Source organism: Lepisosteus oculatus, unplaced genomic scaffold, assembly GCF_040954835.1.
Source record: "Lepisosteus oculatus isolate fLepOcu1 unplaced genomic scaffold, fLepOcu1.hap2 HAP2_SCAFFOLD_370, whole genome shotgun sequence".
Taxonomy (NCBI): Eukaryota; Metazoa; Chordata; class Actinopteri; order Semionotiformes; family Lepisosteidae; genus Lepisosteus; species Lepisosteus oculatus.
Window position 1 is genome coordinate 15,001 of NW_027167903.1, and position 14,816 is coordinate 29,816.

Genomic DNA, 14,816 nt, shown 5'->3' on the forward strand with positions numbered 1-14,816 from the left:
TTCCTCTTGTAGGCCCAGAGCTTACATAAGCAATAAATGATTGCTTATGCTTTATAAACAAATCTCATTAAAATGAAAGCTAAAGATTTGTATTTATCTTGTACTATAGAACATGACTTTCTTTGTATTTCAAGCCCACTAAAGTGTCCAAATGACGCACTACATGATATAAGGAAGATTATATATATATATATCTCTCACTGTGCTGAACCTAGAGACACAGAATAACTGCTAACACATCCTAAATACAGTGTTAAAGCACCCTTGAACTCATCCCGAAAGTATCATTTCTTGAAAGGGATTGCTGTCCGAATGCACATCTGAATCCCAAACAGAATCTCTAGTAAAATCTGATCATTTGTGAAACAGGCAAATGGGACTGAATTAAATTATCTAATTTAAATAAAAGCTAAAGTTTTGTATTTATCTTGACCATAGAACATGACTTTCTTTGTATTTCAATTCCAGAAAGTGTCCAAATGACGCACCTTATGGTATAAGAAAGATTATCACATGCGTATCGGTATTATCTGTCTTATGAAAATGCATTCCTTTCATTACCTTTTACTTTTTAAAATGAACTCAAATTGTGGATATTGTTAGTAGAATAGATTCAAATAATATAATGATCCAGTGTGTTACACTGGCTTTTATTTTAAAATAAAAGCTAAAGTTTTGATTTTTTTTTACTATTTCAAGCCCACTAAAGTGTCCAAATGACGCACTACATGATATAAGGAAGATTATCACATGCATATCGGTATTATCTTTCTTATGAAAATGCATTCCTTTCATTACCTTTCACTTTTTAAAACGAACTCAAATTGTGTATATTGTTAGTAGAATAGATTCTAATAATATAATGATCCAGCTGGCCTGGTAAGCCTGGCCTGGGGGATGGTGCACATAGCCCTTTCAGTGCTGGAGGTGTTAATGACGGAAGTGTTGGAGCTGTGTGGGATAAGTGAGTGAATATCTGTAGGGGGTTTTAGCTTTTCCTTTGCAGCTTGATCTCTACATTCCCCTTGTAGGCCCAGAGCTTACATAAGCAATAAATGATAGAAAGATGATGATAGAAAATGACTTTCTTTGTATTTCAAGCCCACTAAAGTGTCCAAATGACGCACTACATGATATAAGGAAGATTATCACATGCATATCGGTATTATCTTTCTTATGAAAATGCATTCCTTTCATAACCTTTTACTTTTTAAAATGAACTCAAATTGTGTATAATGTAAAGCCGTCTGGAAATAAATCCTTAGACTGCTTACTGTCCTGGGCATGTACCAAAAAAAAATCAGTGAGTTGTGTTGAACCTAGAGACACAGAATAACTGCTAACACATCCTAAATACAGTGTTAAAGCACCCTTGAACTCATCCCGAAAGTATCATTTCTTGAAAGGGATTGCTGTCCGAATGCACATCTGAATCCCAAACAGAATCTCTAGTAAAATCTGATCATTTGTGAAACAGGCAAATGGGACTGAATTAAATTATCTAATTTAAATAAAAGCTAAAGTTTTGTATTTATCTTGACCATAGAACATGACTTTCTTTGTATTTCAATTCCAGAAAGTGTCCAAATGACGCACCTCATGGTATAAGAAAGATTATCACATGCGTATCGGTATTATCTGTCTTATGAAAATGCATTCCTTTCATTACCTTTTACTTTTTAAAATGAACTCAAATTGTGGATATTGTTAGTAGAATAGATTCTAATAATATAATGATCCAGTGTGTTACACTGGCTTTTATTTTAAAATAAAAGCTAAAGTTTTGATTTTTTTTTTACTATTTCAAGCCCACTAAAGTGTCCAAATGACGCACTACATGATATAAGGAAGATTATCACATGCATATCGGTATTATCTTTCTTATGAAAATGCATTCCTTTCATTACCTTTCACTTTTTAAAACGAACTCAAATTGTGTATATTGTTAGTAGAATAGATTCTAATAATATAATGATCCAGCTGGCCTGGTAAGCCTGGCCTGGGGGATGGTGCACATAGCCCTTTCAGTGCTGGAGGTGTTAATGACGGAAGTGTTGGAGCTGTGTGGGATAAGTGAGTGAATATCTGTAGGGGGTTTTAGCTTTTCCTTTGCAGCTTGATCTCTACATTCCTCTTGTAGGCCCAGAGCTTACATAAGCAATAAATGATAGAAAGATGATGATAGAAAATGACTTTCTTTGTATTTCAAGCCCACTAAAGTGTCCAAATGACGCACTACATGATATAAGGAAGATTATCACATGCATATCGGTATTATCTTTCTTATGAAAATGCATTCCTTTCATTACCTTTCACTTTTTAAAACAAACTCAAATTGTGGATATTGTTAGTAGAATAGATTCTAATAATATAATGATCCAGCTGGCCTGGTAAGCCTGGCCTGGGGGATGGTGCACATAGCCCTTTCAGTGCTGGAGGTGTTAATGACGGAAGTGTTGGAGCTGTGTGGGATAAGTGAGTGAATATCTGTAGGGGGTTTTAGCTTTTCCTTTGCAGCTTGATCTCTACATTCCTCTTGTAGGCCCAGAGCTTACATAAGCAATAAATGATAGAAAGATGATGATAGAAAATGACTTTCTTTGTATTTCAAGCCCACTAAAGTGTCCAAATGACGCACTACATGATATAAGGAAGATTATCACATGCATATCGGTATTATCTTTCTTATGAAAATGCATTCCTTTCATAACCTTTTACTTTTTAAAATGAACTCAAATTGTGTATAATGTAAAGCCGTCTGGAAATAAATCCTTAGACTGCTTACTGGCCTGGGCATGTACCAAAAAAAAATCAGTGAGCACATATATATATATATATCACTGTGTTGAACCTAGAGACACAGAATAACTGCTAACACATCCTAAATACAGTGTTAAAGCACCCTTGAACTCATCCCGAAAGTATCATTTCTTGAAAGGGATTGCTGTCCGAATGCACATCTGAATCCCAAACAGAATCTCTAGTAAAATCTGATCATTTGTGAAACAGGCAAATGGGACTGAATTAAATTATCTAATTAAAATAAAAGCTAAAGTTTTGTATTTATCTTGTACCATAGAACATTACTTTCTTTGTATTTCAAGCCCACAAAGGGTCCAAAAGACGCACTACATGATATAAGGAAGATTATCACATGCATGGAGATGTATCATTTCTTGAAAGGGATTGCTGTCCGAATGCACATCTGAATCCCAAACAGAATCTCTTGTAAAATCCGATCATTTGTGAAACAGGCAAATGGGACTGAATTAAATTATCTAATTAAAATAAAAGTTAACGTTTTGTATTTATCTTGTACCATTTTAAAAGAGAAATTCACTTACAATACGGAAAGAATGGCTGAGGGATCACTGAAATATATATATATACAAATTCCAAAGACTGAGTCCATATAGGAACAACTACCTTTCATATTCAGTATAAGATGGAGAGATGAATTGGCCCTGAAAATCCACTGCAATGAGAAACTGCTCCTGCCATTGTATATGAGCAAACATACATTCTCATCTATATTCATTTGCAGTTACACTATTGCAATTAATCTGTATCAATTCTGCATTCATATCTACTAGAAAGAGCTCTCAATTAATTAAATGCCCCATTGAACTGGCCCTGATTATACAATGCAAGGAGAAGTCTTCTAAGCCAATACTTGCAACCAGAAAGAGGCTGTATTTCAATTATACAATATACAAAGCAATACCATTTAACACAAAGATATATTCCACACCTCAGCATGCACATGATGAGATTCTTGATATTAGATTAGTAAAAACAGTATCAATGCACTGAGAGACGCTTAAGAATAAAGATGCATCTGCCTGACTGCATATCAGTTTTAAAAGGTTATCAGCAAATGCATTTAAAAGTAAAAATGTAAAGTCTTACCTCTTGATCGTAGTGGTGATTCAATATCCAGGACCTTAGTCAAGTCTCAGAGTTACTGTACCTCCTGTCTCGATTGCAGGTGAAAAGTGAAAGGTATATTGCACTCAGCAGAAAGTTACCCCGAGCAAAGACTTAACCCCTCCCAGAAAACAACATTAAAAAATTATCATTTACAAAGATGTCTATCTTTGGGTTTCCTGTGTGTCCTGTTTCCTAAACCCCAAGGGAAGACCGATACTTTGGATGGTAATGATTGAACCTGGCTTACAAAATACATCTTTGGAAATGCTAAATCTTTCAGATGGCTTGGCTAACTACTGGCCCTACCTAAGACAGGTGCTTTGGATGTTAATGCTTGAAACTAATTAATAAATGAGCCAGGCCCCGGCGGGGGACCAGGAGGCCTGGGCCGAATTCTACTAATATAATGATCCAGTGTGTTGCACTACTTCACTGATTTACTGGTCTATGCCGTATGGAAATAAATCCTCAGACTGCTTACTGGCCTGGGCATGTACCAAAAAATCAGTGAGCATATATATATATATCACTGTGTTGAACCTAGAGACACAGAATAACTGCAAACACATCCTAAATACAGTGTTAAAGCACCTTTGACCTCACCCAGAAAGTATCATTTCTTGAAAGGGATTGCTGTCAGAATGCACATCTGAATCCCAAACAGAATCTCTAGTAAAATCTGATCATTTGTGAAACAGGCAAATGGGACTGAATTAAATTATCTAATTAAAATAAAAGTTAACGTTTTGTATTTATCTTGTACCATTTTAAAAGAGAAATTGACTTACAATACGGAAAGAATGGCTGAGGGATCACTGAAATATATATATATACAAATTCCAAAGACTGAGTCCATATAGGAACAACTACCTTTCATATTCAGTATAAGATGGAGAGATGAATTGGCCCTGAAAATCCACTGCAATGAGAAACTGCTCCTGCCATTGTATATGAGCAAACATACATTCTCATCTATATTCATTTGCAGTTACACTATTGCAATTAATCTGTATCAATTCTGCATTCATATCTACTAGAAAGAGCTCTCAATTAATTCAATGCCCCATTGAACTGGCCCTGATTATACAATGCAAGGAGAAGTCTTCTAAGCCAATACTTGTAACCAGAAAGAGGCTGTATTTCAATTATACAATATACCAAACAATACCATTTAACACAAAGATATATTCCACACCTCAGCATGCACATGATGAGATTCTTGATATTAGATTAGTAAAAACAGTATCAATGCACTGAGAGACGCTTAAGAATAAAGATGCATCTGCCTGACTGCATATCATAAATAAATCCTCAGACTGCTTACTGGCCTGGGCATGTACCAAAAAATCAGTGAGCATATATATATATATCACTGTGTTGAACCTAGAGACACAGAATAACTGCAAACACATCCTAAATACAGTGTTAAAGCACCTTTGACCTCACCCAGAAAGTATCATTTCTTGAAAGGGATTGCTGTCCGAATGCACATCTGAATCCCAAACAGAATCTCTAGTAAAATCTGATCATTTGTGAAACAGGCAAATGGGACTGAATTAAATTATCTAATTAAAATAAAAGTTAACGTTTTGTATTTATCTTGTACCATTTTAAAAGAGAAATTGACTTACAATACGGAAAGAATGGCTGAGGGATCACTGAAATATATATATATACAAATTCCAAAGACTGAGTCCATATAGGAACAACTACCTTTCATATTCAGTATAAGATGGAGAGATGAATTGGCCCTGAAAATCCACTGCAATGAGAAACTGCTCCTGCCATTGTATATGAGCAAACATACATTCTCATCTATATTCATTTGCAGTTACACTATTGCAATTAATCTGTATCCATTCTGCATTCATATCTACTAGAAAGAGCTCTCAATTAATTCAATGCCCCATTGAACTGGCCCTGATTATACAATGCAAGGAGAAGTCTTCTAAGCCAATACTTGTAACCAGAAAGAGGCTGTATTTCAATTATACAATATACCAAACAATACCATTTAACACAAAGATATATTCCACACCTCAGCATGCACATGATGAGATTCTTGATATTAGATTAGTAAAAACAGTATCAATGCACTGAGAGACGCTTAAGAATAAAGATGCATCTGCCTGACTGCATATCATAAATAAATCCTCAGACTGCTTACTGGCCTGGGCATGTACCAAAAAATCAGTGAGCATATATATATATATCACTGTGTTGAACCTAGAGACACAGAATAACTGCAAACACATCCTAAATACAGTGTTAAAGCACCTTTGACCTCACCCAGAAAGTATCATTTCTTGAAAGGGATTGCTGTCCGAATGCACATCTGAATCCCAAACAGAATCTCTAGTAAAATCTGATCATTTGTGAAACAGGCAAATGGGACTGAATTAAATTATCTAATTAAAATAAAAGCTAAAGTTTTGTATTTATCTTGTACCATAGAACATTACTTTCTTTGTATTTCAAGCCCACAAAGGGTCCAAAAGACGCACTACATGATATAAGGAAGATTATCACATGCATGGAGATGTATCATTTCTTGAAAGGGATTGCTGTCCGAATGCACATCTGAATCCCAAACAGAATCTCTTGTAAAATCCGATCATTTGTGAAACAGGCAAATGGGACTGAATTAAATTATCTAATTAAAATAAAAGTTAACGTTTTGTATTTATCTTGTACCATTTTAAAAGAGAAATTGACTTACAATACGGAAAGAATGGCTGAGGGATCACTGAAATATATATATATACAAATTCCAAAGACTGAGTCCATATAGGAACAACTACCTTTCATATTCAGTATAAGATGGAGAGATGAATTGGCCCTGAAAATCCACTGCAATGAGAAACTGCTCCTGCCATTGTATATGAGCAAACATACATTCTCATCTATATTCATTTGCAGTTACACTATTGCAATTAATCTGTATCAATTCTGCATTCATATCTACTAGAAAGAGCTCTCAATTAATTAAATGCCCCATTGAACTGGCCCTGATTATACAATGCAAGGAGAAGTCTTCTAAGCCAATACTTGTAACCAGAAAGAGGCTGTATTTCAATTATACAATATACCAAACAATACCATTTAACACAAAGATATATTCCACACCTCAGCATGCACATGATGAGATTCTTGATATTAGATTAGTAAAAACAGTATCAATGCACTGAGAGACGCTTAAGAATAAAGATGCATCTGCCTGACTGCATATCAGTTTTAAAAGGTTATCAGCAAATGCATTTAAAAGTAAAAATGTAAAGTCTTACCTCTTGATCGTAGTGGTGATTCAATATCCAGGACCTTAGTCAAGTCTCAGAGTTACTGTACCTCCTGTCTCGATTGCAGGTGAAAAGTGAAAGGTATATTGCACTCAGCAGAAAGTTACCCCGAGCAAAGACTTAACCCCTCCCAGAAAACAGCATTAAAAATTATCATTTACAAAGATGTCTATCTTTGGGTTTCCTGTGTGTCCTGTTTCCTAAACCCCAAGGGAAGACCGATACTTTGGATGGTAATGATTGAACCTGGCTTACAAAATACATCTTTGGAAATGCTAAATCTTTCAGATGGCTTGGCTAACTACTGGCCCTACCTAAGACAGGTGCTTTGGATGTTAATGCTTGAAACTAATTAATAAATGAGCCAGGCCCCGGCGGGGGACCAGGAGGCCCGGGCCGAATTCTACTAATATAATGATCCAGTGTGTTGCACTACTTCACTGATTTACTGGTCTATGCCGTATGGAAATAAATCCTCAGACTGCTTACTGGCCTGGGCATGTACCAAAAAATCAGTGAGCATATATATATATATCACTGTGTTGAACCTAGAGACACAGAATAACTGCAAACACATCCTAAATACAGTGTTAAAGCACCTTTGACCTCACCCAGAAAGTATCATTTCTTGAAAGGGATTGCTGTCCGAATGCACATCTGAATCCCAAACAGAATCTCTAGTAAAATCTGATCATTTGTGAAACAGGCAAATGGGACTGAATTAAATTATCTAATTAAAATAAAAGCTAAAGTTTTGTATTTATCTTGTACCATAGAACATTACTTTCTTTGTATTTCAAGCCCACAAAGGGTCCAAAAGACGCACTACATGATATAAGGAAGATTATCACATGCATGGAGATGTATCATTTCTTGAAAGGGATTGCTGTCCGAATGCACATCTGAATCCCAAACAGAATCTCTTGTAAAATCCGATCATTTGTGAAACAGGCAAATGGGACTGAATTAAATTATCTAATTAAAATAAAAGCTAAAGTTATGTATTTGTCTTGACCATAGAACATGACTTTCTTTGTATTTCAAGCCCACAAAGTGTCCAAAAGACGCACTATATGATATAAGGAAGATTATCACATGCATGGAGATGTATCATTTCTTGAAAGGGATTGCTGTCCGAATGCACATCTGAATCCCAAACAGAATCTCTAGTAAAATCCGATCAGTTGTGAAACAGGCAAATGGGACTGAATTAAATTATCTAATTAAAATAAAAGCTAAAGTTTTGTATTTATCTTGTACCATAGAACATGACTTCTCTAGTATTTTAAGTTACCCCGAGCAAAGACTCAACCCCTCCCAGAAAACAGCATTAAAAGAATTATCATTTACAAAGATGTCTATCTTTGGGTTTCCTGTGTGTCCTGTTTCCTAAACCCCAAGGGAAGACCGATACTTTGGATGGTAATGATTGATCCTGGCTTACAAAATACATCTTTGGAAATGCTAAATCTTTCAGATGGCTTGGCTAACTACTGGCCCTACCTAAGACAGGTGCTTTGGATGTTAATGCTTGAAACTCAACATCTTTGAAAATGCTAATTCTTTCCGAGGGCTTGGGAAACTCTATTTCTTTGAATGCACCTGCACTGTTGAATATACTTTAAACCCATGCTTAGCCATGTTTTTAAAATTAAATTATAACGATTAACGATTAATAAATGAGCCAGGCCCCGGCGGGAGACCAGGAGGCCCGGGCCGAATTCTACTAATATAATGATCCAGTGTGTTGCACTACTTCACTGATTTACTGGTCTATGCCGTCTGGAAATAAATCCTCAGACTGCTTACTGGCCTGGGTATGTACCAATAAATCAGTGAGCATATATATATATATCACTGTGTTGAACCTAGAGACACAGAATAACTGCAAACACATCCTAAATACAGTGTTCAAGCACATTTGACCTTATCCAGATTATCACTACATGATATAAGGAAGATTATCACATGCATATCGGTATTATCTTTCTTATGAAAATGCATTCCTTTCATAACCTTTTACTTTTTAAAATGAACTCAAATTGTGTATAATGTAAAGCCGTCTGGAAATAAATCCTCAGACTGCTTACTGTCCTGGGCATGTACCAAAAAAAAATCAGTGAGTTGTGTTGAACCTAGAGACACAGAATAACTGCTAACACATCCTAAATACAGTGTTAAAGCACCCTTGAACTCATCCCGAAAGTATCATTTCTTGAAAGGGATTGCTGTCCGAATGCACATCTGAATCCCAAACAGAATCTCTAGTAAAATCTGATAATTTGTGAAACAGGCAAATGGGACTGAATTAAATTATCTAATTTAAATAAAAGCTAAAGTTTTGTATTTATCTTGACCATAGAACATGATTTTCTTTGTATTTCAATTCCAGAAAGTGTCCAAATGACGCACCTCATGGTATAAGAAAGATTATCACATGCGTATCGGTATTATCTGTCTTATGAAAATGCATTCCTTTCATTACCTTTTACTTTTTAAAATGAACTCAAATTGTGGATATTGTTAGTAGAATAGATTCTAATAATATAATGATCCAGTGTGTTACACTGGCTTTTATTTTAAAATAAAAGCTAAAGTTTTGATTTTTTTTTTACTATTTCAAGCCCACTAAAGTGTCCAAATGACGCACTACATGATATAAGGAAGATTATCACATGCATATCGGTATTATCTTTCTTATGAAAATGCATTCCTTTCATTACCTTTCACTTTTTAAAACGAACTCAAATTGTGTATATTGTTAGTAGAATAGATTCTAATAATATAATGATCCAGCTGGCCTGGTAAGCCTGGCCTGGGGGATGGTGCACATAGCCCTTTCAGTGCTGGAGGTGTTAATGACGGAAGTGTTGGAGCTGTGTGGGATAAGTGAGTGAATATCTGTAGGGGGTTTTAGCTTTTCCTTTGCAGCTTGATCTCTACATTCCTCTTGTAGGCCCAGAGCTTACATAAGCAATAAATGATAGAAAGATGATGATAGAAAATGACTTTCTTTGTATTTCAAGCCCACTAAAGTGTCCAAATGACGCACTACATGATATAAGGAAGATTATCACATGCATATCGGTATTATCTTTCTTATGAAAATGCATTCCTTTCATAACCTTTTACTTTTTAAAATGAACTCAAATTGTGTATAATGTAAAGCCGTCTGGAAATAAATCCTTAGACTGCTTACTGGCCTGGGCATGTACCAAAAAAAAATCAGTGAGCACATATATATATATATATCACTGTGTTGAACCTAGAGACACAGAATAACTGCTAACACATCCTAAATACAGTGTTAAAGCACCCTTGAACTCATCCCGAAAGTATCATTTCTTGAAAGGGATTGCTGTCCGAATGCACATCTGAATCCCAAACAGAATCTCTTGTAAAATCCGATCATTTGTGAAACAGGCAAATGGGACTGAATTAAATTATCTAATTAAAATAAAAGCTAAAGTTTTGTATTTATCTTGTACCATAGAACATTACTTTCTTTGTATTTCAAGCCCACAAAGGGTCCAAAAGACGCACTACATGATATAAGGAAGATTATCACATGCATGGAGATGTATCATTTCTTGAAAGGGATTGCTGTCCGAATGCACATCTGAATCCCAAACAGAATCTCTTGTAAAATCCGATCATTTGTGAAACAGGCAAATGGGACTGAATTAAATTATCTAATTAAAATAAAAGTTAACGTTTTGTATTTATCTTGTACCATTTTAAAAGAGAAATTCACTTACAATACGGAAAGAATGGCTGAGGGATCACTGAAATATATATATATACAAATTCCAAAGACTGAGTCCATATAGGAACAACTACCTTTCATATTCAGTATAAGATGGAGAGATGAATTGGCCCTGAAAATCCACTGCAATGAGAAACTGCTCCTGCCATTGTATATGAGCAAACATACATTCTCATCTATATTCATTTGCAGTTACACTATTGCAATTAATCTGTATCAATTCTGCATTCATATCTACTAGAAAGAGCTCTCAATTAATTAAATGCCCCATTGAACTGGCCCTGATTATACAATGCAAGGAGAAGTCTTCTAAGCCAATACTTGCAACCAGAAAGAGGCTGTATTTCAATTATACAATATACAAAGCAATACCATTTAACACAAAGATATATTCCACACCTCAGCATGCACATGATGAGATTCTTGATATTAGATTAGTAAAAACAGTATCAATGCACTGAGAGACGCTTAAGAATAAAGATGCATCTGCCTGACTGCATATCAGTTTTAAAAGGTTATCAGCAAATGCATTTAAAAGTAAAAATGTAAAGTCTTACCTCTTGATCGTAGTGGTGATTCAATATCCAGGACCTTAGTCAAGTCTCAGAGTTACTGTACCTCCTGTCTCGATTGCAGGTGAAAAGTGAAAGGTATATTGCACTCAGCAGAAAGTTACCCCGAGCAAAGACTTAACCCCTCCCAGAAAACAACATTAAAAAATTATCATTTACAAAGATGTCTATCTTTGGGTTTCCTGTGTGTCCTGTTTCCTAAACCCCAAGGGAAGACCGATACTTTGGATGGTAATGATTGAACCTGGCTTACAAAATACATCTTTGGAAATGCTAAATCTTTCAGATGGCTTGGCTAACTACTGGCCCTACCTAAGACAGGTGCTTTGGATGTTAATGCTTGAAACTAATTAATAAATGAGCCAGGCCCCGGCGGGGGACCAGGAGGCCCGGGCCGAATTCTACTAATATAATGATCCAGTGTGTTGCACTACTTCACTGATTTACTGGTCTATGCCGTATGGAAATAAATCCTCAGACTGCTTACTGGCCTGGGCATGTACCAAAAAATCAGTGAGCATATATATATATATCACTGTGTTGAACCTAGAGACACAGAATAACTGCAAACACATCCTAAATACAGTGTTAAAGCACCTTTGACCTCACCCAGAAAGTATCATTTCTTGAAAGGGATTGCTGTCAGAATGCACATCTGAATCCCAAACAGAATCTCTAGTAAAATCTGATCATTTGTGAAACAGGCAAATGGGACTGAATTAAATTATCTAATTAAAATAAAAGTTAACGTTTTGTATTTATCTTGTACCATTTTAAAAGAGAAATTGACTTACAATACGGAAAGAATGGCTGAGGGATCACTGAAATATATATATATACAAATTCCAAAGACTGAGTCCATATAGGAACAACTACCTTTCATATTCAGTATAAGATGGAGAGATGAATTGGCCCTGAAAATCCACTGCAATGAGAAACTGCTCCTGCCATTGTATATGAGCAAACATACATTCTCATCTATATTCATTTGCAGTTACACTATTGCAATTAATCTGTATCAATTCTGCATTCATATCTACTAGAAAGAGCTCTCAATTAATTCAATGCCCCATTGAACTGGCCCTGATTATACAATGCAAGGAGAAGTCTTCTAAGCCAATACTTGTAACCAGAAAGAGGCTGTATTTCAATTATACAATATACCAAACAATACCATTTAACACAAAGATATATTCCACACCTCAGCATGCACATGATGAGATTCTTGATATTAGATTAGTAAAAACAGTATCAATGCACTGAGAGACGCTTAAGAATAAAGATGCATCTGCCTGACTGCATATCATAAATAAATCCTCAGACTGCTTACTGGCCTGGGCATGTACCAAAAAATCAGTGAGCATATATATATATATCACTGTGTTGAACCTAGAGACACAGAATAACTGCAAACACATCCTAAATACAGTGTTAAAGCACCTTTGACCTCACCCAGAAAGTATCATTTCTTGAAAGGGATTGCTGTCCGAATGCACATCTGAATCCCAAACAGAATCTCTAGTAAAATCTGATCATTTGTGAAACAGGCAAATGGGACTGAATTAAATTATCTAATTAAAATAAAAGTTAACGTTTTGTATTTATCTTGTACCATTTTAAAAGAGAAATTGACTTACAATACGGAAAGAATGGCTGAGGGATCACTGAAATATATATATATACAAATTCCAAAGACTGAGTCCATATAGGAACAACTACCTTTCATATTCAGTATAAGATGGAGAGATGAATTGGCCCTGAAAATCCACTGCAATGAGAAACTGCTCCTGCCATTGTATATGAGCAAACATACATTCTCATCTATATTCATTTGCAGTTACACTATTGCAATTAATCTGTATCCATTCTGCATTCATATCTACTAGAAAGAGCTCTCAATTAATTCAATGCCCCATTGAACTGGCCCTGATTATACAATGCAAGGAGAAGTCTTCTAAGCCAATACTTGTAACCAGAAAGAGGCTGTATTTCAATTATACAATATACCAAACAATACCATTTAACACAAAGATATATTCCACACCTCAGCATGCACATGATGAGATTCTTGATATTAGATTAGTAAAAACAGTATCAATGCACTGAGAGACGCTTAAGAATAAAGATGCATCTGCCTGACTGCATATCATAAATAAATCCTCAGACTGCTTACTGGCCTGGGCATGTACCAAAAAATCAGTGAGCATATATATATATATCACTGTGTTGAACCTAGAGACACAGAATAACTGCAAACACATCCTAAATACAGTGTTAAAGCACCTTTGACCTCACCCAGAAAGTATCATTTCTTGAAAGGGATTGCTGTCCGAATGCACATCTGAATCCCAAACAGAATCTCTAGTAAAATCTGATCATTTGTGAAACAGGCAAATGGGACTGAATTAAATTATCTAATTAAAATAAAAGTTAACGTTTTGTATTTATCTTGTACCATTTTAAAAGAGAAATTGACTTACAATACGGAAAGAATGGCTGAGGGATCACTGAAATATATATATATACAAATTCCAAAGACTGAGTCCATATAGGAACAACTACCTTTCATATTCAGTATAAGATGGAGAGATGAATTGGCCCTGAAAATCCACTGCAATGAGAAACTGCTCCTGCCATTGTATATGAGCAAACATACATTCTCATCTATATTCATTTGCAGTTACACTATTGCAATTAATCTGTATCAATTCTGCATTCATATCTACTAGAAAGAGCTCTCAATTAATTCAATGCCCCATTGAACTGGCCCTGATTATACAATGCAAGGAGAAGTCTTCTAAGCCAATACTTGTAACCAGAAAGAGGCTGTATTTCAATTATACAATATACCAAACAATACCATTTAACACAAAGATATATTCCACACCTCAGCATGCACATGATGAGATTCTTGATATTAGATTAGTAAAAACAGTATCAATGCACTGAGAGACGCTTAAGAATAAAGATGCATCTGCCTGACTGCATATCATAAATAAATCCTCAGACTGCTTACTGGCCTGGGCATGTACCAAAAAATCAGTGAGCATATATATATATATCACTGTGTTGAACCTAGAGACACAGAATAACTGCAAACACATCCTAAATACAGTGTTAAAGCACCTTTGACCTCACCCAGAAAGTATCATTTCTTGAAAGGGATTGCTGTCCGAATGCACATCTGAATCCCAAACAGAATCTCTAGTAAAATCTGATCATTTGTGAAACAGGCAAATGGGACTGAATTAA